Source organism: Tiliqua scincoides, chromosome 3 (genome assembly GCF_035046505.1).
Source record: "Tiliqua scincoides isolate rTilSci1 chromosome 3, rTilSci1.hap2, whole genome shotgun sequence".
Classification (NCBI taxonomy): Eukaryota; Metazoa; Chordata; class Lepidosauria; order Squamata; family Scincidae; genus Tiliqua; species Tiliqua scincoides.
In genome coordinates, this window is record NC_089823.1 from 11,989,821 (window position 1) to 12,014,623 (window position 24,803).

Genomic DNA, 24,803 nt, shown 5'->3' on the forward strand with positions numbered 1-24,803 from the left:
TTGATGCCAGTTATTGTTTTTAGAACAGTGATTCTCAAACATTTTAGCACTGGGACTCATTTTTTCGAATGACAATCTGTCAGAACCCACTGGAAGTGATGTCATTAATCTGTAAGTGATGTCATGGCTGGACATCATAAAGCAGGAAACTTTTTTTAGCACCCTCCCATATGACAAAATCAAATCAAATGGGCAGCCCAATTCTAACCTGCCCTGGAGCATGCAGGCCAGAGGGTTTGTCCCGCATCCAAGGCAGGGTTGGGGCTGAATTTGGAGCAGTCCGAGGCAAGGGGAATTGCTGCAGCAGTCATGTTGCAGTAGTACAAATGAGGTGTACTAAAGAGTAGCGAATGTATTATTATTATTATTATTATTATTATTATTATTATTATTATTATTATTATTATTATTATTATTATTTTATTAATTTATACCCCGCTTTTTTGCCCAACGGGCACACAAGGCGGCTTACAATTTAGCAATGAGGGAGCAGTTCTCAGTTCTAAGGGGAGGGTATTCCACAGTTCGGGGGCCACCACTGAGAAGGCCCTCTTCCTGGCCGCCGCCCCTCTCACATCACTTAGTGGCGGCACAGTCAAAAGGGCCTCCCCAGATGATCTAAGAGCACGGGCAGGATTGTAGGGAAGGAGGCGGTCCCTCAAATACCTCGGACCCGATTCGTAAAGGGCTTTAAAAGTCAAAACTAGCACCTTGAATTGGGTCTGGAACAGAACCGGCAGCCAGTGTAGCTGCTGCCGCTGCCACTGTACAAATGTACAAACACAAAGGTGTACAAATGAGTAGTACTAAAGAGGTGGCACAGATTCAAGCAGCCTGGAGCTGCTCCAGTCTGCCCGGGAATGGTGTAGAATCCGGCTTAAGTGCTGGTTCCTGGCCCCACCCCACATACCTCCCACTTGCCCATGGGCCTGCCTGCAGATTGCCATCCCTCTGCTCCAAAACGTCTTGGGCCGGCGCAAGGGACTTGTATCGGACCAGGGCACTGTCAGGATTGCACCCTAAGTAAGTAAGTAAGTAAGTTAAAGTTTACAATAAGTTTAAAAAAACGTATTTTAAATCAAGAGAACCCCTCTAACCCTCCCAAGCAATTGCTGATCTGTTAAAAAAAATTCCCCAAACATCCCAATGGCTGCAATCCTATCCACACTTACCCCAGAATAAGCCCATTGACTGTTGTTGTTAAAAACGTATACATAGAAGCCTGTTAAAATACAGATCTCTACCATTTCCCCAATGCAGTCACATACCATGCCTCAAGTCTAATATATTAAAAATAAATTACATATTGAAGTGAATGGGCACCTACCTGAAATTGGCTTGTGACCCACCTAGTGGGTCCCAACCCACAGTTTGAGAAGCACTGTTTTAGAACATACAAAGACAATGGTTTTTCAAAGTTGGAGGGAGGTATGGGTGAGGTTTATGGATTTCATTACCCCCCCCCATTACCCCGATGATTTGGGCACTGAACATTGCCCATTATATATACACGTCCCCCTCCCGCTTGCAATTTACTTTGATCAAGTAGATTTTGTAGGCATATGAAGCATTGTAAAAGAGCATGAAGATGGTAGCCGTCCTCGATGGCGCATCAAGGTCTGGTGCCCACTCTGAACATGACAATTCCATTTTGCAACTGTGGCTAGTGGACGAGTCACGGTTGTTAGAATTCTCCATGCGTTTGCCGACTCCTTTTTCAAAGCTGCCTAAGCAAACGCCTAAGCAGATCACTTCTTTTTGTGGTTGCAAATTCTGTGCTGCAAATTTCATGTGCTAATTATGGGTTTTGTGCAGAAGCTGGAGATCATAGTCCTTGTTTGTCCGCATTTGGCTGTTTCTCAAGATTTCTGGAACAAGATATCCACAGCCCCACTGAGAGATGTTCTTTTTGAATTATTAAGGAACAATTAAGGTTTCCCCCCCTTTTTAAGAAACCCATAATAAATGTTGTCAGCCCCTTTGTTATATGGCACATGCATGGCATAAAACCCACGACCTGTACATTATTTTCTATTAAACATGGCATGCTCATTTCTCCAGAGGCAGACCTTCCAGCTCCCTTATTTGTCACTCCAGTGAAGCAAAATGGAATGAGCTATTTAGCCATATAATAAAGTAACCAGGAAGCAAGCAGGAAGGCTACTGCATTGGTGCTTTTATTCCACCGAACCCCTTTTCACAATTGCCTTTCCATCACCAATGGCTGCTTGCCATTATTTCACTGTCCTGACACCCTGGGTGTAATTACTTTGATTCAGGGCATTGGAATCTTGCAGGTAACAAATTCTATTGGTCACCAATGAGTAATCATTCAATTATTCAGTGGTCTCGTAACAGCTCTGAAATAGCCTCTTCCCATTTCACAAACATCATATTTACTGCTGGAAACAAACCCTTTCTTCTGAGTGAAATATTGTCTCTATATATCTTATCCCATGTACGTGTACAATCGGATCCATACATAAGCACAGCCCTTCAGTATTGTCCACATTATAAGTGAAGATGCTGAGCTGCTGAAAAACTATTGTGGTCCATCTTGTTTTGTCTATAGATTGTATGTTTATTACTTGACACTGCTGCTCTGTCAGGGTGCTGTCTGAAAATGGGCGGACAGGAGGTGTGGGCAACTGGGGGATATCTAGCTTAGTTGGTGCTGGAGCAGTGTTGCCCAGACTAAGGAACTAGCTGGTCAGAACCAGCAATTTTATAGGACTTTATAGGTCACATTGGTCCCTTGTGTCATCTGATCTCTGATGCAGTACTGCCCTCTGGCCATCCGCAATGGTGGCGCTGAAGCTCAACAAACAAGCTCAACAGGAGGACTGCAGCTCCATCCTTAGACATTCTAACGTAGACAGTAGCAAACTTCAGTCCTTCTTTCAGAGACCCTGGTTAGAAATTCCCGACTTTGAAGAAGAGCTGAAATTAAGAACTATGGGTTGTGCCTTGTCATCCACTGGGGTTCCATTCTGGAACCCCTAGTGGATAAAAAAAATCAGTGGAAAAATCACTTTAAAGACCCACTTCCAAGTTTCTTGCTCCTCTATTGTTGCCCCAGAATGCATTGGTATAGACCAGGGGTCTCTAAACTTTTCGGTCGTAGGGCCATATCAAACATCTGGCATGGTGTCAGGGGCCGGAAAAAAAATTTAATATAAAATTTAAATAAATACATTGGAGATGGAACTTAGATGAATGAATAAATGGGCTCAAATGTTCAAGATTTCTCCAACCACCAATGCAGCCCAAAACACACAAATGGACCCCCATTCCTCCACCCCAAAAACACGACTCCAGTTGTGTTTGGTCAACTGGGCCAGAGACTCTCAGGGGATCAGAGGCTGGCTGCTGGCCAGATAGAGGCTTGCCATGGGCCCCATCTAGCCCCCAGGCCGGGGTTTGGAGGCCCCTGGTATAGACGTTATACCGCATTTATCAACTAGATGGGGTGAGTAATGGAATCTATAATTATATTATAATTATTTTATAGTGTGAATGTAGGAAATTGGATTTTGTTGCTTTTTTCTCCTTGTTACAAGGCATTTAAAGGTGGACCTCGGTATTGGTGGTGAGTCAAATCAGTGGATACCAAATCAGTGGATGCCAAGGTCCCACCTGTATACCTACATTGAGCATGTGCTGTTAATTTTTCCAAGGAGATCAACACTTCAAATTGCTTAGGTTTCCTCTCCTCCTAGGAGCAGAGTTTGAGAAATGCTGGTCTCTAGTCTGTTTTGTTTCTTGTTTAATGGCTTGTGGATTGCTCTGTCCTGCTTTGACTAGACCTCTCATTAGCTTCTTTTTCTGTCTTGTTGTGTTATGTTACTTTGCAATGGCAGGTTGCTTCTCACGCTCTCATTTTGCAGTACAGATGTGTATACAGTACTTCCTGCAACCCAGCTCCACTACTACACGAACATGAAGCACCCCCAAAAGTGGCATCTTCAATAGCCTTTCATGTGCACATTAGGATAGAACATTCTAGTGCTTCTGGACTGCCTTCTGCCCCTTCCTCTGAGCTGTTGCTAGAGATGCAATGTATAAAAAAATCAGCCTTTGCCCTCTGGCATGAAATAGTTGCAAAATGCAACTGCAGAGTCTGTGAGCTTTTGCCGGGTTGATAAAACAATATCTGACAACTGTTCTTTTTGGCTTTTTCCTCATGATCAAAGACAATGACCTACTAACTGGTTGATGGAGATGACCTACATTTCTAGCTCCTCAGAAATCCGAAGGATCTTGGGAAATGGATCTGGGATGAGAGAGAGAGAGAGAGAGAGAGAGAGAGAGAGAGAGAGAGAGAGAGCGAGAGAGAGAGCGAGAAAGAGATGTTCCACCTGACAGCATTGCACACTGTACCTTTTTTAAAGCTTCCTTCTGAATACTTCTTATCCAAGCAATGAGAAGTCTTTTGATCTCAGCACAGAGAGATGTTTTCAGCTCCTGCAAGGAAATCCGCATTAAGCAAAAACAGCCCTATTTAAAATGAAAATTCAGAGACAGGGATGTTCCGTGGGCAAATATATCAATAAATTGCGCTAAGGTCTTTGAACCACACAGTCGCTGGAAGGAATGTCTGTCTGCTGTATCTCCCCCCCCCCCCACACACACAAGACATGCTTTCATGGGAGCAGGGATGGAACACTAAGTGTATCACAGATCAATACTGGAATAGCTCTATTTTGTATTTCAGAGGACATCTGTTTAAAAAAAAAAAAAGAGAGAGAGAGAGAGGCAGGAAGGTTTTAGTGCTGTTTAACCTCCATTCATCTTCTTGCTACCAAACAGGGCAAAATGAAATGAGATAATAAAATGGATTCGACTTTAATACACTGTTTATTTCATACATAAAATAGATCCAGGAGATTAGTACAGAGGCTTTAAGAACATAAGGACTGCCTTGTTAGATCAGACAAAAGTCTATCAAATCTGCCACTCTGTTCCTATCAATGGCCAGACAGATGCGGCTCCTGACTGATGGTCTTGCCTTGTTAGTTGTCTCTAGCATCTAGTTTCCAAAGGTGCGCTATTTCTTTATACGGGGGCTTTGTGAGATTTTCTTTTAATTAAAGGTTGCTTTTCTTTAGGCCCAATCCTATGCTGGCTGGATGCCAGCACATGGTGCATTGCAGTAGTGGAGGCTGCTTTATGGCAGTTGTAAAGCAGCCTCCACCATCATGCCCTGCTAGGTCACTGGGGGGGGGGAGGGGAGGCCGGAGTAGCCTCCTGCATGCCGGTGGATGGCCAAAGACCTGCCACAGCAGGTAAAGTCATGCAAGGGGTGAAACGGGGCAAGGGGAAGGTGGAATAGGGGAGGCAGTGGGCAGAACAGGGTGATGATGGGGCAGGAAGGAGGTGGCCCAGGAGGGTGCAGGTTTGGTGGCCAAGGATGTCAAATCCTAACCCCCTTCCTGGGCCTGATCCGCCTTCATGGGTCAATGCAAACTTGGGCCAGCAACTGAAATGGTGCTGATCCAAGTTGACCCATAGTGGCTACTGGGACTTACCCTACAACAAGGGGACATATGTTCCCTTTCCCTGAGGAGACCTCCATCACCCCCAAATCCCTCATGGGATATAGTAGAAGTCGTGCTGGCTCTGCGGCATCACCAAATGAGGATTTAGTTAGGACTGGGCTGTTTAAGAGCTACTGGAATAAACTCTATGTTAGCTGACATGTTTGCTTCTAGCCCAGATGTGGGGTAGATGTGAGGAGAGGGAGCAGGACTGCATATGCCCATCCTTTCTGTTTTCTGTTAAAGGTCTATAAGGAGACTTTGTGCATAGAAGTCTCTCTCAACCCTTTTGGGAACTCTGTTTTTCCCAGAATCCCAACTGTGAGCTCCCAAGGTGAGCTGTCATGCTCCTGTGTTCCCCCTATCTCCTAGTGCAGACTGCATGCCAGAGCAGGGCTTTGCTCTCCACGAGCGATTGTCTTTCCTTCCTGATGACTGCATTTTATCCATTCTTAGTATCCCATTACTGGGGCTCAGAGGGGACTTACCAATCCAAGTCACACTGCCTGATCCTGAGGTTCTCAGTTCGATGGAAAATTTACACTGTCACTACTGACGTTAAGATCCACTTCCATGTGGTGAGGTCAGTTGGACGGATGAGTGGAGGATGTATCTATTGTGTTCTCCCCCTTCTTATATAAGATAATATAATGTATCTTATATTCTCCCCCTTCTGCACTACCCACAGCCTAGAGCAGGGGTGCCCAAACCCCGGCCCTGGGGCCACATGCGGCCCTCGAGGCCTCTCAATGCAGCCCTCAGGGAGCCCCCAGTCTCCAATGAGCCTCTGGCCTTCCGGAGATTTGTTGGAGCCTGCACTGGCCCGATGCAACTACTCTCAGCGTGAGGGCGACTGTTTGACCTCTTGCGTGAGCTGTGGGATGAGGGCTTCCTCCACTGCTTGCTGTTTCACATCTGTGATGCAGTAGCGGCCGCAAAGGAAAGGCCAGCCTTGCTTTGTGCAAGGCCTTTTATAGGCCTTGAGCTATTGCAAGACCTTCATGCATTCATATAAGTTCATCTTTAATATATTTATTTATGTAAACTTATGTAAATTTATTTAAATTTTGAATGTAAATTAATTCTTTTTTTCCCTGGCCCCCAACACAGTGTCAGAGAGATGATGCGGCCCTCCTGCCAAAAACGTTGGACACCCCTAGCCTAGAGCAAAGACAACACAGCATGAACTAGAAACTTCGCATTTTGCAGATCACTCTTGCTCTTCATGCCACTATTTCACTCATTAAAATGGAAAAACTGGGTGCAATTGCCTAACCTCCTACATTTCACAGAGGAAAATAGGTTACTTTTCTATACTTATAACACCTTGATCCTCACATCAAGGTGTGCTGCTTTGAGGAGGGAAAAGGCTCTTCTTTGCCCACCTTGGTTGGCAATTGACCTGAAAAAAACTGGTCCAGACAGGGTTTTGCAGATGGGAGGGCAGCTGCCAGATATGCAAGGAGCAAATTCATTTCCTTCTCTTTTTAAATCTCAAGCCATTAGCATCACTGTAGGGGTGCGGCAGGTGTGGGCCTCACTGGATGTCACCCTCAAGAGGGGTGACACCACACCACCCAAGCCTCTGTTTGGTGATCTTTGACCTGCTCGAGGCCCAGCTGCCTTGTGCTATTTCCAAGTATCATGTTTTCATATTCATAGTCATTCTCTTTATCATTTCATTCATGTGTGCAGGCCTCTGTTTCACTTCCATCCACCTACTATGAAAGCTTTCTTTCAAGCAGCCGGCAGGGAAATGATGCCATCTTGGTCTGTCAGGCCATTTCTCTGAGCCCCATTCAAGATGGCAACATCCCACAAAGTGTATCAAAGAAGTGGCTCTGAATTATTAAAGAAGATCTGTGAAGCCATCTTTGAGGAGGAAAAGTACGAGGAATATTACTATACATACAGTATATTAGTGGGATAAATCACAGGTAACAATCCGGTCACAGCTGCAGGGTATCAGTAAACTGAAACCCATATGATAGTCGAAGCAAACGACTTGGAACCTGGCTTGAGATGAAAAATGATATTATTTACTACACTGTGCTGAAGCTGGAGGGTCCACATTCCATTACAAAGCCTACTTTGCTTCAAATCCCAAAGCACTAGAAATCTCTCTGGTCAGACAATTGTTGCTGGTCTGTTCAGTTGGACTGTTGCAGCTGGGCCTCCTCTACAATTGCAGTCACATATGTTCCAAATGACCCTGTCCACCAAGGAGAGTCCTGGGCCTCTGGCACCTGTTTACGTGAACCTTGAGGGGAAATTTGCAGATGCCACTCAAAAATCTTCCTAGTGTTTCCATCTACCTGTCTAGGCATGTGTCTGAGGTATAACTAAAAACAAGATCCTTTCTGAGGTTAAATTATTATTTATTTACTTCATTTGCACCCCGCCTTTCTCCCCAAAGGGACCCAAGGCATCTGGGTCAATTTCCTGGACCTTGAGCTATTGCAAAGTACTTTTATGGTCCTTGTTAGGATTGGGCCTATACACTTTCCTAGGAATAAACCCCATTGAATATAATATGTCTGAGTAGACATGCATAAGCTTGTGCTGTTCTTTTATTTAAAACAAATTTTGTTCCGCTTTTTTTTTTTAAAGTCCCCCCAAAAAACCTCGGCAAAAGAATCCAGCCCCTCACTTTGCCCCTTCAGCGCAGTCCTTTTCTACAAAACAAGAAGTTCAGGGTATGGCAGACTTAGGGTGCCCTTCATGTCCAGCCTGCCACGGACAGAGCCACAGTGATCCACTTCCCTGTCTGTTCCCCTTGCTCCTTCCTCTCACAGTCCCTTTAGACTAGGGATGCCCAAACCCCGGCCCTGGGGCCCCTTGCAGCCCTCGAGGCCTCTTAATATGGCCAGACCCTTAACCTCTTAACACCTTGACCCTTCAGAGATTTGTTGGAGCCTGCAGTGGCTCGACGCAACTGCTCTCAGTGTGAGGGTGACTGTTTGAGCTGCGGGCCAAGGGCTCCCTCCACTGCTTGCTGTTTCATGTCTGTGATGCAGTAGTGGCAGCAAAGGAAAGGCCAGCCTTGCTTTGTGTAAGGCCTTTTATAGACCTTGAGCTATTGCAAGACCTTTATTCATTCATAAAATGTTCATATTTATTATATTTGTTTATGTAAACTTATGTAAATTTATTCAAATTTTAAATGTAAATTAATTCCTTTTTTCCCCCGGCCCCTGACACAGTGTCAGAGAGATGATGCGGCCTTCCTGCCAAAAACTTTGGACACCCCTGCTTTAGACAAATAAGGAAGTGAACTAAACTTTCCTAAACTTTTTTGACCGACACTAAATACAGTCTGGCAAACTATGGTGTTGGTACACGTAAATAATAATAATAATAATAATAATAATAATAATAATAATAATAATAATAATAATAATAGCAGCACCCTGGAGTGCCAAGAGGGAAGCTGCACAGGGCTTCAATTCCGGCTGTATAGTCCTGTTCGGCTTACAGGGCACACTGCTTCTCACGACCCTCAGGAACATCCATACATGGGCTGTGACCCCAGGTTTAAAGAGACAGTGCAAGGATGGAGAATGGTGAGTGGATAGGGGAACGATGTGTCTCCAGAGCTGGTAGGTTGGAGGCAGGCAGTGGCAGACCAGAGGTGAAGGGTACCCCAAGTCTGCCACTCTTCCACCACCTGCCACTCAAGATGAGCTGCTTTGTTTGTGTCATGGATGGGCTTGGCCTTGGTGGTTGTTCACTGTAGCTCAGATAGTCAGGGTGCCTAGAACAGGGCTTCTAATGACAGCTGGGATATATGGGGAGGCATTCATGACAGAGAAGGTGCTTCTTCTGGTACACAGATCCTGAAGCATTTAGGCTTCAAAGGTAAGCACCAGCACTTTGAATCGGGCCCACAAACAAAGAGACAGCTGGTGCAATTGCTGTCAGCCTGCTGCGTTTTGCATTAGCTGATGCATCCAAAGATGTGAACTTCTAGAAGCCAAACTGAGTCAGGAGGATTCTGCCAGTCCTACCTCCAAGGTGGTTTCAGCAGTTATAATTCAAAGGCAAGCAAACAGGTAACAGTAACAGACAGCAGTCAAACAGTAACAGACAGCAGGAGGCAAGACGGAGACATAAGAATGCTAGGGGAACATTCCATTGCAATCTCTTCGTTTATGGGCATGGAGTTCAACGGGATTCGCCTTTTGCTTCTGCGTGGAGCCCTTGTGTAGGGAGAGGTGGAACGTCTTGGGTGAAATGAGCACAAATAAAAACAAGACGTCAGTTTGTTTGAACACCAGGGTCAGAGTCAATTTACAAAGCCAAACGATAAAGAGGAGGGGAGGCTACATTTATGGCTGCTCATAAGTCATTTTCCCAGTCATGCGTCAGTTTAGAACACTGGCTGCCCAGATGCAGCCTCATTGAAAGAGGGTGAGCAAGATGGAGGTGATGGAAGCAGGAGCCACAAATGTTAAGCTTGAATTGGATTAACTAGGAACGCAAAAGAACACCAGAAAAGTCCTGCTCCATTAGATCAAAAGTGTATCTCCTTGTTCAGCATCCTGCTTTGCTCATTGGCCAGCCAGATGCTCATGGCTAACCCACAAGTAGGGCATGAAAGCCAGTCCTCTACCTCTATGGTCACACAACTATTAGTATTTTAGAGGTGTAAGACCTCTTATCTGAGTAAGGTCCATAGCTGAAAGACTGAGCGAATCTGCCCATTTCTCTTGTATAGTCATCTAGGTTGGTGTCACCTGACCTTGGGGTAGTGAATTCTGTAATTACTCACAGTATGAAGATGTACATCCTGAATATACTATCAACTGGCTTCATTGGGGGCCACTCCAGTTCCAAGTGGAGCAATCCTTCACCTTGGCTCTTCCAACTAAGGGTCACAATACACGTAATAGTAAATGCATTTTTTTGTCTTTTTTTTTTTTTAAATAGCCATTGGGAGTCCCAAGACCCTAGCATGGGGGCAGAGGGTTTTTAGCCCTCCCCCATCTCACATCAGGAACACAACACAAAGAGCAGCTTCCTCCCAGGGAAAGTAGCAGCCATGGAGGGGTTATTATTGGAACTGCAGTGTTTGTGGGAATGGGTTAACTCCCATCTCCCCTTGGCCCTGATCTTGATCCTATTTTAGGGGCAAAGGCATGTACAATACGACAACATTTGACCCTTAACTGCAAGTGGCAAGGGCAACTCCTAATACACTACCTAGTGAAAATGGATTGACAGTAGATTTAGGTCATATAAGAGAAAATATACCTTCAGAAAATGCAGATTAATTTATGGAAATCTCTTCCGAGGCTTGGAAGTCTCCATGATCCTCGGCTCTTAATGTTTCATCTGTCAAGAGAGTTTTTTTTCTCAGGTGTGTGACGCCTTTGAGAGCCAGGGAATTGGGTGACAGGGTGGCTAGGGAGTGAACTGGAAATTATTCTTTGACTTGGATGTTAATCTGAGCCGCAGAAGAACTCAGAGGCTTCTTTCATCTCTTTCTTAAGGAGAGCATTACCAAGTTCCTGAAACTTGTTCCTGGAATGGAACTGAAAAACTTTACCAGCATCTCCAGTTACAGGGACTAGAAATTTTGTTCCTTCTTCTCTTTTAGGCACATCCTTGAAGCCACCAGATACAATGAAACCTTCAATTTTATTCTTTAATTAATTCCCCTTATCCGTGACAGACTAATAGGTGAACATACATCAAAAGAATAGATGACTAATCGTGTCTGAATGTACAATTAGGTATTGGGGGGGAAAAAACCCACTTCTCCTCCTCTTCCAGTAATCAGTACTATCTGTTCCTTCAGTCAAAAGGAATCCAGCAGTGTATTTTGGGACTTTATTTTTAAGGGAGGTGGGGAGTTGGTATCCAAACAACTCTTTTGAGTCTGTAATGAAGATACTTCTGAGGTTTGGACTCAACACTGCACGGAGGCTGCAGCTGATGTCCTGATTAAAACAGACCCCGCTGGTAAAATTTCATTTTTCAGGGGTGCATTGTCCATCCCTGCCTCTGGGAAAGATCACTAGCGAGAACCGTTTATAATTTCTCTGAATACAAAAAGAGTGAAGAAGATTGATACATGCGTAGGACTGAATTTGGTTCATTTCCCTTCTGACGATGTGTTCATATTAGCATCAATGCTGTGTATATCATCACCCTGTAGTTAAATCAAAATAGTTGCAGAGTAGTTGCAAATGCTTGAATGGGATGTGGTTGAAAAATGTGGCTCATTGCTCAGTTGTATACTCACAAGAACATAAGAAGAGCCCTGCTGAATCAGGTCAAAAGCCCATCTAGTCCAGATTCCTGTATCTCACAGTGGCCAATGGTGGACCCATGGTGGTCCATTACTCTTGGTCCACATCACTATGACTAGGCCTCTGGTTTGCATCTCTACAATGGGAACAGCTTTTGCATTTCTGAGTTTGCAGGTGATGCCTTCAAGGTCATCTGAAGGCTGTTACAGAAACTCTGAGTTTGATAGCAGTGGTTAGGGATGGGGTGGAGTTACTTAGATCACCTCTTCTCTTCACTTCTCTGAGATCTCTTCTTACTTGTTGCATCAGAATAAAGCATCATCTAGACCAGTTTCCCATTTCCAACAATAACCAGCAAAATGGCCCGGGGAGAATCATGGACATGAAGGCAACATTCCACCTGGCTGCAAGAGTGGGACAGGTGAAAAAGGAGAACCCCTCCATTGACTCAGTCGAAGTCAATGACAATTTGGCTCTTCCTCTCCCACCACTGTCTCCTACACTGAACGTTCCACCTGCTCATCATTTAATTCTATATATCATCAGTGCTGAACCCAAAGTTAGATAACTTTTGGCTCAATCTGTGTCTCAGGCTGCAAAAGGGGATCTAAAACCAATCTCTTTTTAACCCAGTTATTTTTTCTTTCTCACTAGCACTGCTGGTGGAATTTCTCCAGTGGGCGGGGTGTCACTCAGTAATGGGAACCATTTTTAAAATAATTCTCCCTGTGAATTACTGTACATCATGTAGAATTGTTCCAAGATGGACATTATGAGTCCATCAGTCCATGAGTCCAATACAGTAACTCCTAGCCAGTGGCCACCAGAAGTGCCTTCAGTAATCCCCTCCCTTGTCCCCTCCAAATGCTGAAATGGCCCTTAAATTTTGCATTTAAACACATCCTTCTATAAAAGAACTATTGTAAGTAATTGAATTAGCTTATTTTCCTCTTGCCTTCCTATTCTAATTTCTTTTCCTATCCTGTCTCTTAGATGTCACATTATTAATCTAAAATGTAAACCACCTTGAGTGCTTTTGCAGACAGGTGGTATATAAGGTGACAAATAGCTAAATAAAACTGTTGTCCCTTGTTTGTTTGCTTTTTCAGTCCTTAGGGCCTGGTATTCATGTATTCATTGTGTTTGAATATGAAAATTCTCTTTAGCTTTCATGGTGAACAGCCACAGAAAGATGTGTCCCCTCCATAAATAGGCCTGATTGATTCATCTAAGTGAGTCACTTCCTTAACATCATGCTGTACTCCAGTGATTCCCAAACTAGTGGGTTGTGACCCACCAGGGGAACCAGAAATGGGCCATTCCCCCTTAAGGGGAGTGTTGCATGAATGGGTGCCCTGATGGCGCCGCAGCAGTTACAGTGCCATGGGGACCCACGAGTGTTTTATTGTATCTGGGGGCACCCTGAAGCTTCCTGGAGGCTTGCAGCCCCCTCTGTTATCAGAGCTCAGTCCAGCTGTGCAGAGGGTTGCAGAGGGGACTGTGACCCTCCAGGAGGCTTCAGAATGCCCCCAGGTACAGTACAATGCCTCTGGGTCCCATGGTGCCACAATTGCTATGACACCATTGGGGCCACCCCCCACCCCACTCCTGCCCCTGCAACAACACACGGTATTCCCAATTCCCTTGGAGAAGTTTGGGAACTGCTACTCTAGTCTACACGTTTCATTGCTCACAGCCCAAGACCTACTGATCATCACTGGATTCCACATGTATTTTGTGGAAAGACATACTTTCCACCAGAATGCAGGGGTGCCATGCAGGGGAGTGGGAGTGCTTCCAGAACAAAGCAGGGGTCCAGGAGCAGCCTAGCAAAGAGGCCAGCCAAAGTGCTTGTTTGAGATGGCGGTCTGGCACCTACTGATGCAGGGGTGTATATGCTGGGGCAAAAGAACCAGCTTAGTGCCTCATTATCTTGGGATGCCCTTGCAAGGGCCTCAGCCTTCTGCTTGCCCATCACTAACCCAGAATCCTTTGCAGCACATATGTGCTCTAGAGCCAATGCTCAACTATTCCTCAGTAGACAAATCAGTGTCAAAAGACTTCCCTAACTGCAGAAAGTTTTCAAACCATGATGGATCTGGCCCATTCACACATTTGGTCCAGAGACAGCATTTAGGCAGATGTTTCTTGCTCTTGGAACTTTCCTTTGCCTTCCTCCCTATGCCTCTGCTATAACTTTTTGGCAACTATGTTTCCCTCTGATAAAAGACTCATTACTGTACATTTCCAGCTGGAACAGCCAGGATTTCTGGTTCGTTACCCACACCCTCCCATTCTTTTAATGCTGGCATTCGTATCTTTTTCCTCCTTTCAGCTTGTAATTGCATTTCTGGTTTTTAATGACTTTCTCATATAGTGCCAAATATGCTGATTCCAGTATCAGCATCTTACCGTGAATTTCATCAAGCCTTGGAGATGCTGACTCCCTGATAGTTCGCTCCCATAATTAGACACCCACTAACTTGGATGCTGTCCTGGGTTTTGATTCCATAAGGCACGTTCACCTTCCTTTCTGGTTTGATGTGTTATGCTGTAACCACGGCTAACAATTACACTGCCTGGAAAAGCCAAAATTAGGAGTTTTATGCAGGCAGTGGTAACTAGCCCGGACTATGGCTCCACAGGGGCACAATTTCAAGTTTCAGAGGAGGGCAGGGAGGCTAACTAAACTCAAACTCAACTCAAGCTCAACTCAAGCTGAATCTACAGACTCAAACTACAAATACAGTATTACTCTGAATGAGGTGGTCAGCTGAGATGGTTGAATTCTGAACTGCCCCACTTCACACTGCCAATGTGGGGTCATAATTCAGACTGCTTTGCAATGCAGAAGGATCTCACTGCATGTAGCAAATGAACACATAGAAAAGGTAGGAATGACTCCAGTTCTTTCTGGGCAGCATTTTCACTGGTTTTTGGAGGAACTATTTGGGGGGGGGGGGGAGAGCTGGAAACAAGAATTGGTAAAATTGCTGGTCAGTTTCCAGGCCCTGGGAAAACATACTGATGAGTGCGAGTAAGTTTTTTTTCCCTGTATGAAAAGATGAATCACGCCTGCTTCTCCAAGAAACTTGGTCACATAGTTATTCCCAGGTGCCATCTTTTATTCCAGACTGCACTAGAACGTTTATGCAGGTAGGTGTCACACATGAATCTAGCAGACAAAGCCACTCTGACAAGAACATAAGAACAGCCCCACTGGATCAGGCCATAGGCCCATCTAGTCCAGCTTCCTGTATCTCACAGCGGCCCACCAAATGCCCCAGGAAGCACACCTGATATCAAGAGACCTGCATCCTGGTGCCCTCCCTTGCATCTGACATAGCCCATTTCTAAAATCAGGAGGTTGCACATACACATGGCTTGTAACCCGCAATGGATTTTTCCTCCAGTAACCTGTCCAATCCCCTTTTAAAGGCGTCTAGGCTAAACGCCATCACAACATCCTGTGGCAAGGAGTTCCACAGACCGACCACACGCTGAGTAAAGAAATATTTTCTTTTGTCTGTCCTAACCCACCCAACACTCAATTTTAGTGGATGTCCCCTGGTTCTGGTATTATGTGAGAGTGTAAAGAGCATCTCCCTATCCACTCTGTCCATCCCCTGCATAATTTTGTATGTCTCAATCATGTCCCCAAGGAGACAAGCAAGGAGGCTTCTACACTTCAGGCATAAAAAGGTTCGCTCCCCAGTGGTGTCATCACCACTGGTGCATCACCTGGTGTGGGAGGCCAGTCGTCACTTATGATGGACCTCCTCCCATTCAGTGGGCCATTCAGTGGGCGAGGTAACACCCCGGGTGATATACCATTACTCCACCCCTGCTGGTTTTCTTTTGCTATACCTTTTGATAGAAGAGAGATATTTCGATGTGGTTTGTCTCATTCCATTCTGCATGAAATTACGCATCGATTGATATATAACATGATGGTATTATTTGAAAATAACAAGATTTAAATTTTTTTGGAGAGTAGTGGTGTCACCCCTCCCCCCGTGCACATCAACTGGTGCAGCCCACACCCCCTAGCAACACTACTGTTGTTCTCACCCACTGTTGAGCTCCTAATACCAAAAATGACAACAAGTTTTGTGATATAACTCACAAAAATTAAGAACACTTCAAGGCGATTGCTTTGTTTTTATAATAATAATAATAATAATAATAATAATAATAATAATAATAATAATAATAATAGTACAGGTATTTATATACTGCCTTTCTTGGTCTTTATTCAAGACTTTATTCAAGGCGGTTTACATAGGCAGGCTTATTTAAATCCCCGTAGGGATTTTTACAATTGAAAGAAGGCTCTATCTTTCAAGAGCCACAACAATTCAGATGTTTCGTTCTGATCTGGCCTCCATTCTGGCCTCCATCCTCCCACGCTCAGAGCAGATGGAATAGCTCGGCTTCAGCTTGTCAGCTGCTTCAAGGTCGCACGGTGCCGGTGGCCTCGAACTGGTGACCTTGTGGATGTTATCTTCAGGCAAATGGAGGCTCTACCCTCTAGACCAGACCTCCTGCCCTGAATAATTACAAAATTATTCACTTACAATATAAACTTTGGCATGGGGGAGACAACTGAGAAAGGGATGGACCTAGAACCAGGTACCTAGGAGGAAGCAAGGTCTGTTATCCCAGTTGCATGTGTTTAGGCTTAATTACAGTAGGATATGGAACTGGAGGTTAGACCCAGAACTCTTTAGGCCAATTAAATTTCATTCCAAAGATATTGCCTGAATTTATGTAGCCCAAACAGCAGCATAATCCATTTTTGTGTTTACCAGACAGGCTGCATCTTCCGTTCTTCCACTGGTCATCGGTTGTTGTATTTGATTTATTTCACCTTGCAGAATTGCTGGTAGCTTCTTCCGCTGATATCAGAAAGGGTAAAAGAGCCATAGGAGAAATGCTGATGGTCTGGAAATGCATGATACATTCTATTACCTTGTAAAACACCACCTTTAATCAGCTTTACTGCCTACGGCTGACAGTCAACAGATGTCCTACCTTTAAAATCCTCATATGCTTGAAGGGGCCACGGTTCAGTGCCCGGTCTTGCAAACACTTTTGGGAACACCGACATCTACTGGTAGTTGGAGCCACCATATTTTGTATTCAGAAGGTCCCAGGTTGCATCTCCAATTAAAAGAACCTCAAGTAGCAGGGCTGGGAAGAATTATGCGGAGATCTTGACCAGTCAGACTTGACAATCCTGGGCTAGATGGACTGATGTCTCAGTCGGTAAGACCACTCCATATATTCCAGGAGGCAAAAATATAAGATGGTTCAATCCTATGGGAACACTGCACCACCAGAACTCATGTTCCAGCAGAACAGCATGCTTTACAGTGGTCATAAAAGGCAACGTGCCATTCAGTACAGCCAGGCTGCTGCTAAAAGTAGCAGACAGCCACATCTGTGCACCAATGGCTTACAGATGCACACCAGTGTGGTGTGGGTGGGTGGGCAGTAGATGGACCAGGGCAGGGAGGGAGAGGAATGGGGCAGAGACCATGGCGGAGGGGGTTGTGTCAAGGCCAGGAAGAGAGTAGTGTCAGTATCAGTGGCACTGCTGATATCCTGTCCCCTTTTCTGGTCTGCTTCCACTTTCCTCGGTTCACTTGGACTTGCACCAGCAAAATTGCTGGCACAGGTCTGAGTAGACCCATTCAGGCAGTGGAGGCTTGTCCTAGGGTAAGGGAATAAATACTTCCTTACCCGGAGGAGATATTTGGGACTCCCCACTCCTTTAGAATGGAATGTGTGCTCTAGTGGTGCAGCTGCACTAGCCCAGGTGGGTTAGATAGAATTGGGCTGTTACTATCCTCATGCCCTCCTTGTGAATTTCCTGGGATCATCTGGTTGGCCCCTGCAAGAGGGAAGGTGGTCCTTTGACCTGATCCAGCATCTCATTGGAGAGTTGCTTTCAACTTCAACGATGTTGTTCTTTCCAAATTCTTGAGCAACTTTTGAGTGAATTCAAGGAAGCTTGCTGGTCTATGGGGATGGGGTAGTTTAAAGGAACTGAAATACTGTCAGATCCACTGTAAAAAACTCTAAATGATACCTGTCAAGGAATCTAAAATAAGGGCTCTTATGGGTGAGGTTATAAGGTGCCATACCTAATAATAATAATACCCAAGTCTATTGTCACTTCATTGGCGTCTGCCTCATTTCATTTAGTAGCTCTTCTTGGTGTGCGAATGGAGGACAAAAGGATGAAACAGGTGATCATCTAAGTGATGAACAGAAGAGGGGAGAAGAAAAGGAGGTCTTTGTTCCAAGAAAAATGGGAAATAAGAACATCCGATGAAAGTAGGAGTTCAAAGCAATATGTATAAGGTTGAAACTAGTTGATGCAAAAGTTCATGAAAATGTATAGTATAGTATTAGTGTAGCTAGAGGGGGTGCAAAGTACTACGTTTTGCAGGGAGCCTCACTTGCCATGCAAGTGGCCCCCGCCCAACCCCTTTGGAGCCAGGCATAAATTTCTGTTTTGCTCTAGCAGCCGGGAATGGCTCTGAAGGGGAGGGGAAGGGGCCGCTTGCATAGTGAGATCCCTGCAAAACTTAGTGCTTTGCACCCACTCTAGCTACGCTACTGCTCTACACCAGGGGTCGCCAAACCCTGGCCCGGGGGCCAGATGTGGCCCACGGAAAGCCTCTATCTGGCCTGTAGCCAACCTCTGATCCCCTGAGAGCCTCTGGTCCAGTTGACCAAACACAACCAGAGTCGTGCTTGTGGGGTGGGGGAATGGGGGTCCATTTAAGTGTGTGTGCTTTATTTCTTGGGCTGTGTTGATGCTTGGAGAAATCTTGGACGTTTGAGCCCATTCATTCATTCATTTCAGTCATTCATCTAAGTTCCATCTCTAATGTATTTATTTAAATTTTATATTTAATTTTTTTTCCGGCCCTCAACACTGTGCCAGATATTTGATGTGGCCCTTTGGCCAAAGAGTTTAGAGACCCCTGCTCTACACTATTGTTCTACAATACCCAACAATTCTAGGTTGCAAAAGAGATATCCAGATGCTACAATATAGGAATAGTCTGGATGCACACATGAAACTGCACATGCTCAGAGGTTTTCTCAGCCACATCAATGTTAAGAACATTTCAATTTGTCATTTGTATGCAGAGAACATACCTGGAGATTCAGTGAAAAGGGATGCTCCCGTTCTTGTAGAACTAAAGCGGTCATTCCCAAACTTACCTGGCTCACGACACCCCTGCAGCCTCTTCTTCCTGATTCAGCCAGGGGCAGCCAACTTGGATTTTGCGAAATCTCATGAGATCCAAAGTGGCAATGCTCTACTTTCCTAAGATTTTATGAAATTCAAGCTGGCGGTGCCCACATCTTGTGAGATTTGGGAGCTGCCATCTTGGATCTCATGAAATCTGGCGGGATCCAATATGGTGACACCTGGGGGAGACAGGCAGGAGTGGCGACTGAAGACCTCCTGCAGCACCCCTGTGAGTTTGCAGCAATGCCTTATGGCAGTGGTTCTCAAACTTTGAGGGAGCTTTCCTCCCTCAGTAAGTCTTTGCAAGGGAGGGGCAAGGGCAGGGAAGTGATTCCCAGGATCGCATACCTAAGGGGGGGCAAAGGGGGGTGCTTTCACTTGAACTCGGGGATGCTGGAGGTTGCAGGAGGTGCTGGGAGTCCAACGCAGCCCTCCGCAGGGCTCCTTGAGGCTTGGAATCTTGAAATGGAGTAATTACGATGCACCTCCTGCAAACAGGAAGTGCTTTGCTATCTCCTCGTTTCAAGATCCCTTCCCTGCCTCTCTCTGCCTCTCCTTAAAGGGATGGGGGAAGCGTTCTACAAACTGGTGGGTCATGACCCACCAGTTTGAGAAGCACTGCCTTATGGCATTGCAATGCACATTTTGGGAGTCCTTGGACTAAAAGTTCTTTCTTATCTGTTTTTAAAAAAATGCATACTCCACCTTCCCCCCTTAAAAAGGAGTGCTTGAGGCACCTAACACATGCAGAAATAATTACAAAATATATGAGTCATTAATGTTATTAATACTAACACACATCTGAGCCTCTGCTCAAGCACTGAAACGTTTGGGTGGGGACATCTGCATTGTTTCCATGTAGCAAGGCTGATATAGGAGCCACGACACCAAAAGCACAAGGTCAGGTGCAAAAGTCCCGATAGAGGGACAACCTCGTGGCATCGGCTGCCATCAACAGGTCAGATGGCCAACTGCCAGGTGAAGAGGCTCACAACTAATAGTTCCTTAATGGAGCATCCCGTGGGGGCTCTGCGTGTTTATGTTTTAATAAATAACATTTGATCTTGCCCTTCTTCCAAGGAGTTTAGGGTGGCGTTCTGAGTTCTCTACCCTACATATTTTATCCTCGCAGGTCGTTCATCTTCGAGGCAGCTGTTGATAGACTGCTCTTCCAATAACATATGGGAATTCAATTTATGGGAACTAGTGCTTGCTTCAGGAGTTGGGGGAGGGGGGCTCACTCGCTGGACTCCTTTTATCGTTTAGTTATGTGAATGACTCTGCAAACTACTTTTTTATTGAAAAGTGGAATATAAATATTCTTAATATTAAGACAAATAACAGCTGGGACAGGGAGGGTGTGCAGTGGAGATCACACTAGGGTCCACTGGGTCCCAGCAAATTGTGAGCACCTGTGCATGAATGCATATACAGCCCCAACTTTCTACTGTCTTCCTCCCCCCCCCCCAGCTCCCTTACTAGGCAGGTAGGCTCGGGGCAGTGATTATGGTGGTGGGCAAGAGGTTCTTTCCCCTCCTGCCCTTCCCACTGCTAGCATTCCAGCCACACTGGCTTCTGGAGAGGGGAAAGAAGAAGTGCCCAGTTGAGTTCCCTTCCTCCTAGAACCAAAAGGGACTCTCCTGGAGGCTCTAGAGCAGAGACTCCAAACTTGTTTCATACAGAGGGCTGGAAGTGACATCATTAAGCAGGAAGTGACATCATTAAGCAGATGATGACCAGGAATAAGCACTTTCTTCTCATACAGGAATTCATCATTTGCAAAGGAAATATAAGAAAATGTGCAAATATTGTTCATATTTCCAAGATATGAGAGAGCCCAATTATCGTTCTGGGAGAACCCAATTATAATGGAGGCCAGATAAATGGCTTCCAAGGGTGGCATTTGGCCCATGGACCTAATGTTTGATACCCCTGCTCTAGAGGTCTTCTGGGAGAATCCTATTGGCTGCTACAGGAGTTGTATCACCTTCAGAGTTAACTTAGGAAAACTATAATCACACAATGACTCAGAAATCTTTTTTAGGCACTCTCCAATGTTGCTCATAGTTGTACAGTCCATTCCAAACAGAACCCAGGGAAATGTACCCCTCATCAGAAATGCTTCACTGACTTGGGCTGAAAACCTATACATACTTACCTGGGAACTCAATGGAACTTACTTCAAATTAGACCTGTGTAGGATTGTGCTGTGGGACTCCCTGCGGCCTGAAAACCTCGAGAATTCATAGTCCAGCTTTCACAGACCCTAATTCCTACCATGGTTCCATATAAGATAGCATCTTTAAATTAATCTTTATCTCTACAATGAAGTAATGGTTTCTCTGTTGGTTTCCAGTCACTACCTTGATTGGATATAATGCTGAAATGCTTCCAGATATGATCTTAGCCTTAATGAAATTCTGAGAAAGGAATATGTGCATAACAATAATTCAGTAGCCTTCTCTCTCTCTCTCTCTCTCTCTCTCTCTCTCTCTCTGTGTGTGTGTGTGTGTGTGTGTGTGGGAGAGAGAGAGGATTTTTCCATTGTTACCAGTGTTACCTCCCACAAAAAGCCATTTTTATTAATATTGTGTTGATGTATTTAGTGTGGATCCATAGACCCGCGTCAGGCCTCCTGGCGCAATGCAGGGCTGCTTTCCTCTGCGCCAGCTAGCTAGCCAGCTAAATAGCTGGCGCAGAGTTGAATAGCCCCATGGGGGGGGTGTCTTACACTATCTGGGGTAGGGGATGCATATTGGGGGAATATCCAGAATGTCAGGACATTCGTCCCCTTCCCCTGAGAAGCCACCGGTGGTTGCCTGGTGTGTTCAGGATGCCGTGGCAGCCATTTTAGCACTGTTGCAGCCCTAGGTACCAGGCAGCTCAAGATTGGGCTGTTAGTTCCACATTCACAAAGCACTAGAGCTGGCAGCCCAGCCTGGCATAGGACTGGGCTGCTTGCCTTCTTCTACATGCCAGTGCTATCTCTCCATGCTCTGCCTTTCTTTGATCCAACAAATTGATAGGTGCTACATTGTTATGGATTTGTTGTTTTAAGAGCTGTCTGTACATGGCCTTGAGCAATTGGGAGAAAAGTCATTTTTTAAAAAACACATGATAAGGAAATAAATAAAACAGTGCTCCCGTGGTGTGCTCATATCAATGTGTCTTCCTGGATTTATGCACTCTGAAATTCAGTGTTGCAGAACCACCTGCTAATCCCTTTCCTCTGCGTTTAAATTCATGCCCATCTCCTTCTTTGTCTCACACCATTCCATGTAAGCCAATGTTGAATAATCAAGTTTTCTGGTGACAAACTCCAGGCACTAGAGCAGTATTGTGCAGATTTTCTTTCAAAGGGATATAAATATAATTTCACATACCCTGACTGAGTTGGCATGTGAAGACGTGTAAAGGACGTGTTTAGATCTGAAAGATCTAAACAAAAGCACCTGCTCTCCCTTCCATTATGACCAGGTGGGTAGCATGGGGCAGAAATCACTATACAATAGGAGAGAGGTAGGATGAGCAAGCAAATGAGGAACAGGGAGAGAAAGAGCAATGATAACAATCAGAAGGAGAAATAGATAATCCACAATTGAAAGTCTTACAATGCCAACATATTACATTTTCCGAGATATTTAGGCAATAATTACCTTATTATGTGTCAACAATGCCTCCTTTATTGCTGCTGGGTTTTGGTACCTGACACTAATTTTTGTAGTGACACTAATGAAGAAATGACAATACACCTATTGGTACAGAGCAAGGCTGTTTAATTAGTCATCTGGAAATGAAAGATAATGTTGTCTTATTTCCCAGAGGACAGTCAACCTGTCTTATGCCCAGATAGATTAACCTTCAGTCTGTTGGCGAAAGACACCTTGGAAATGTGCAGCACTCAAAAATGAGTTTTCTACCAGAGTTGTTTACATCTTCTAAGGCTACCAGGTCCTCGAAGCCTCAGATACAGCAAAGGTCTGGTTTTCAGAGAGCCAGTCAACCTGTGTCTGGACTGTACCACTTCAGACTGCAGGGGCAGACTTATGCTTCTCAGTACAAAAAAAAAATCCTTGCACAGAGAAAACTAGTTGTCATATATGAGAAGGGCGCCTTGGAGTGAGTACAGTAGCCTGTCTAGAATGTTCCTGAAACTTCCAAGACAGCCCCTGGGAGTAAACCCCCCTCTTCATGGCTTTGATTCAATTTCAGCCCCATCCTAGGGGGCCGTATGGCAGATCTCACAATCTGCCACTGTAAGGCCCAGGGCACTGTTGCAAAAGTTGCACCACTGTCATGCACTTTGGGGCAGCTGGGGCAAATGACCAAAGATCATACACATGTGCTAACAGGGCAGGTGCCCTGCCGAGCAGGTAAATCAGCTGTTGGGGCAGTTTGGGGGAAGTTTGGAGTGGGCCGAGCAGGAGGTGCTTTGGGGTTGGCAGGTGGAGGATCTTGGTGGTGGCAGCACACTCCAAGATCTTATCACCCTTTCCCCACCCTGAAATGACCCCGAGTTTCCTGAGACTTACACCAGCAAAATAGTTGGTGTAGGTCCAAGGAGAGTCTGGCTCCAGTGAGCATATCCAGTCCCAATAGAGTCCAGCAAAGGCTAGATGGGGCAACCTATTTGAGTTCTCTTTTCCCCGTAACCAACCTCTTTCAACTCCACCTTGACTCTGACCCTTATACAGAAATGCTCCTGGAAATATTGGAGAGGTCTTCAATCAATTGTTTGTGCAATTTATTTAGCTATGTAAATTGCTTTGTGGACTTTTTTAAAAACTGAAGATCATCACCATCATCAACAACAACTACAGCAACGAAAGAATTGTAGCCCTGATATGTCTGGACCACCTTGTGGGCTGCTGTCCGTGGTGCTGCAACTCCTGGGCTAGTCTTGTTTCTCTCTCTAGACTCAGCAGAAGTTGAATGTGTATTTTACAACTGTGCCAGTGAAACGCAGCTTTTACGTTCATATCTATATCTTTGGTGCTCAAAATAGAATGGGAAAAGAAGGCACTATTCAGAAGGCGGTTACCAATCCAGGCGTGAACAGGCCTAGACCTTTTTTGCTTCAGCAAGACAGCAACTGTTACCCTGCACATGCCCGATCTTGTCTGATCTCGGAAGCTAAGCAGGGTCAGGCCTGGTTAGTACTTGGATGGGAGACCACCTGGGAATACCGAGTGCTGTAGGCTTATACCATAGTCTTTCGAGACTGAAGGTTGCCAACCACAAGATGGCTCCATCAAACACCCTCAACTCATGCTCAGCTCATGATGGCTCAACTCAAACACCCTCAACTCTGGGACCACGCTAGAGTACTCATACTGAAGTATTAATTTTTGAATTTATTTAAAACTTTTATACCAACCTTCCCCCCCTCTCTCTCTCTCTCAAAAAAAAAAAAAAAAAAAAAAAAGAAGAAGAAGGCACCCAGGGCAGTTAACAATATGTACAAAATTTTAAAATACAATAATAGCAACAATAATAATAAGGAATAAGGACTTGGTCTAGGTGTAGGCGGATGATTTTCATGTTGCCACTGCTGTGTGTGTCCAGCCATTGCTGCTTTGGTTGGCCCTTTGGTCGTTTGCCATTGACCTCCAACTGAAGGCCCTTCTGTGCCAGTGTATCGTTGTTGGGGCATAGAATGTGGCTGTACCATTGAAGCCGGGCTTCTCTCAACTTGTTGGCGATTGGAGCGACACCGTACTGCCGCCAGATGTCGCCGCT

The 24,803-nt window shown here is 45.1% G+C and overlaps 1 pseudogene; it reads left to right on the top strand.

Moving 5' to 3' along the window:
* Window positions 1–24,148: 24,148 nt before the first annotated feature.
* Window positions 24,149–24,265, top strand: LOC136646297 (5S ribosomal RNA; annotated as a pseudogene).
* The last annotated feature ends 538 nt before the right edge of the window (window positions 24,266–24,803 follow it).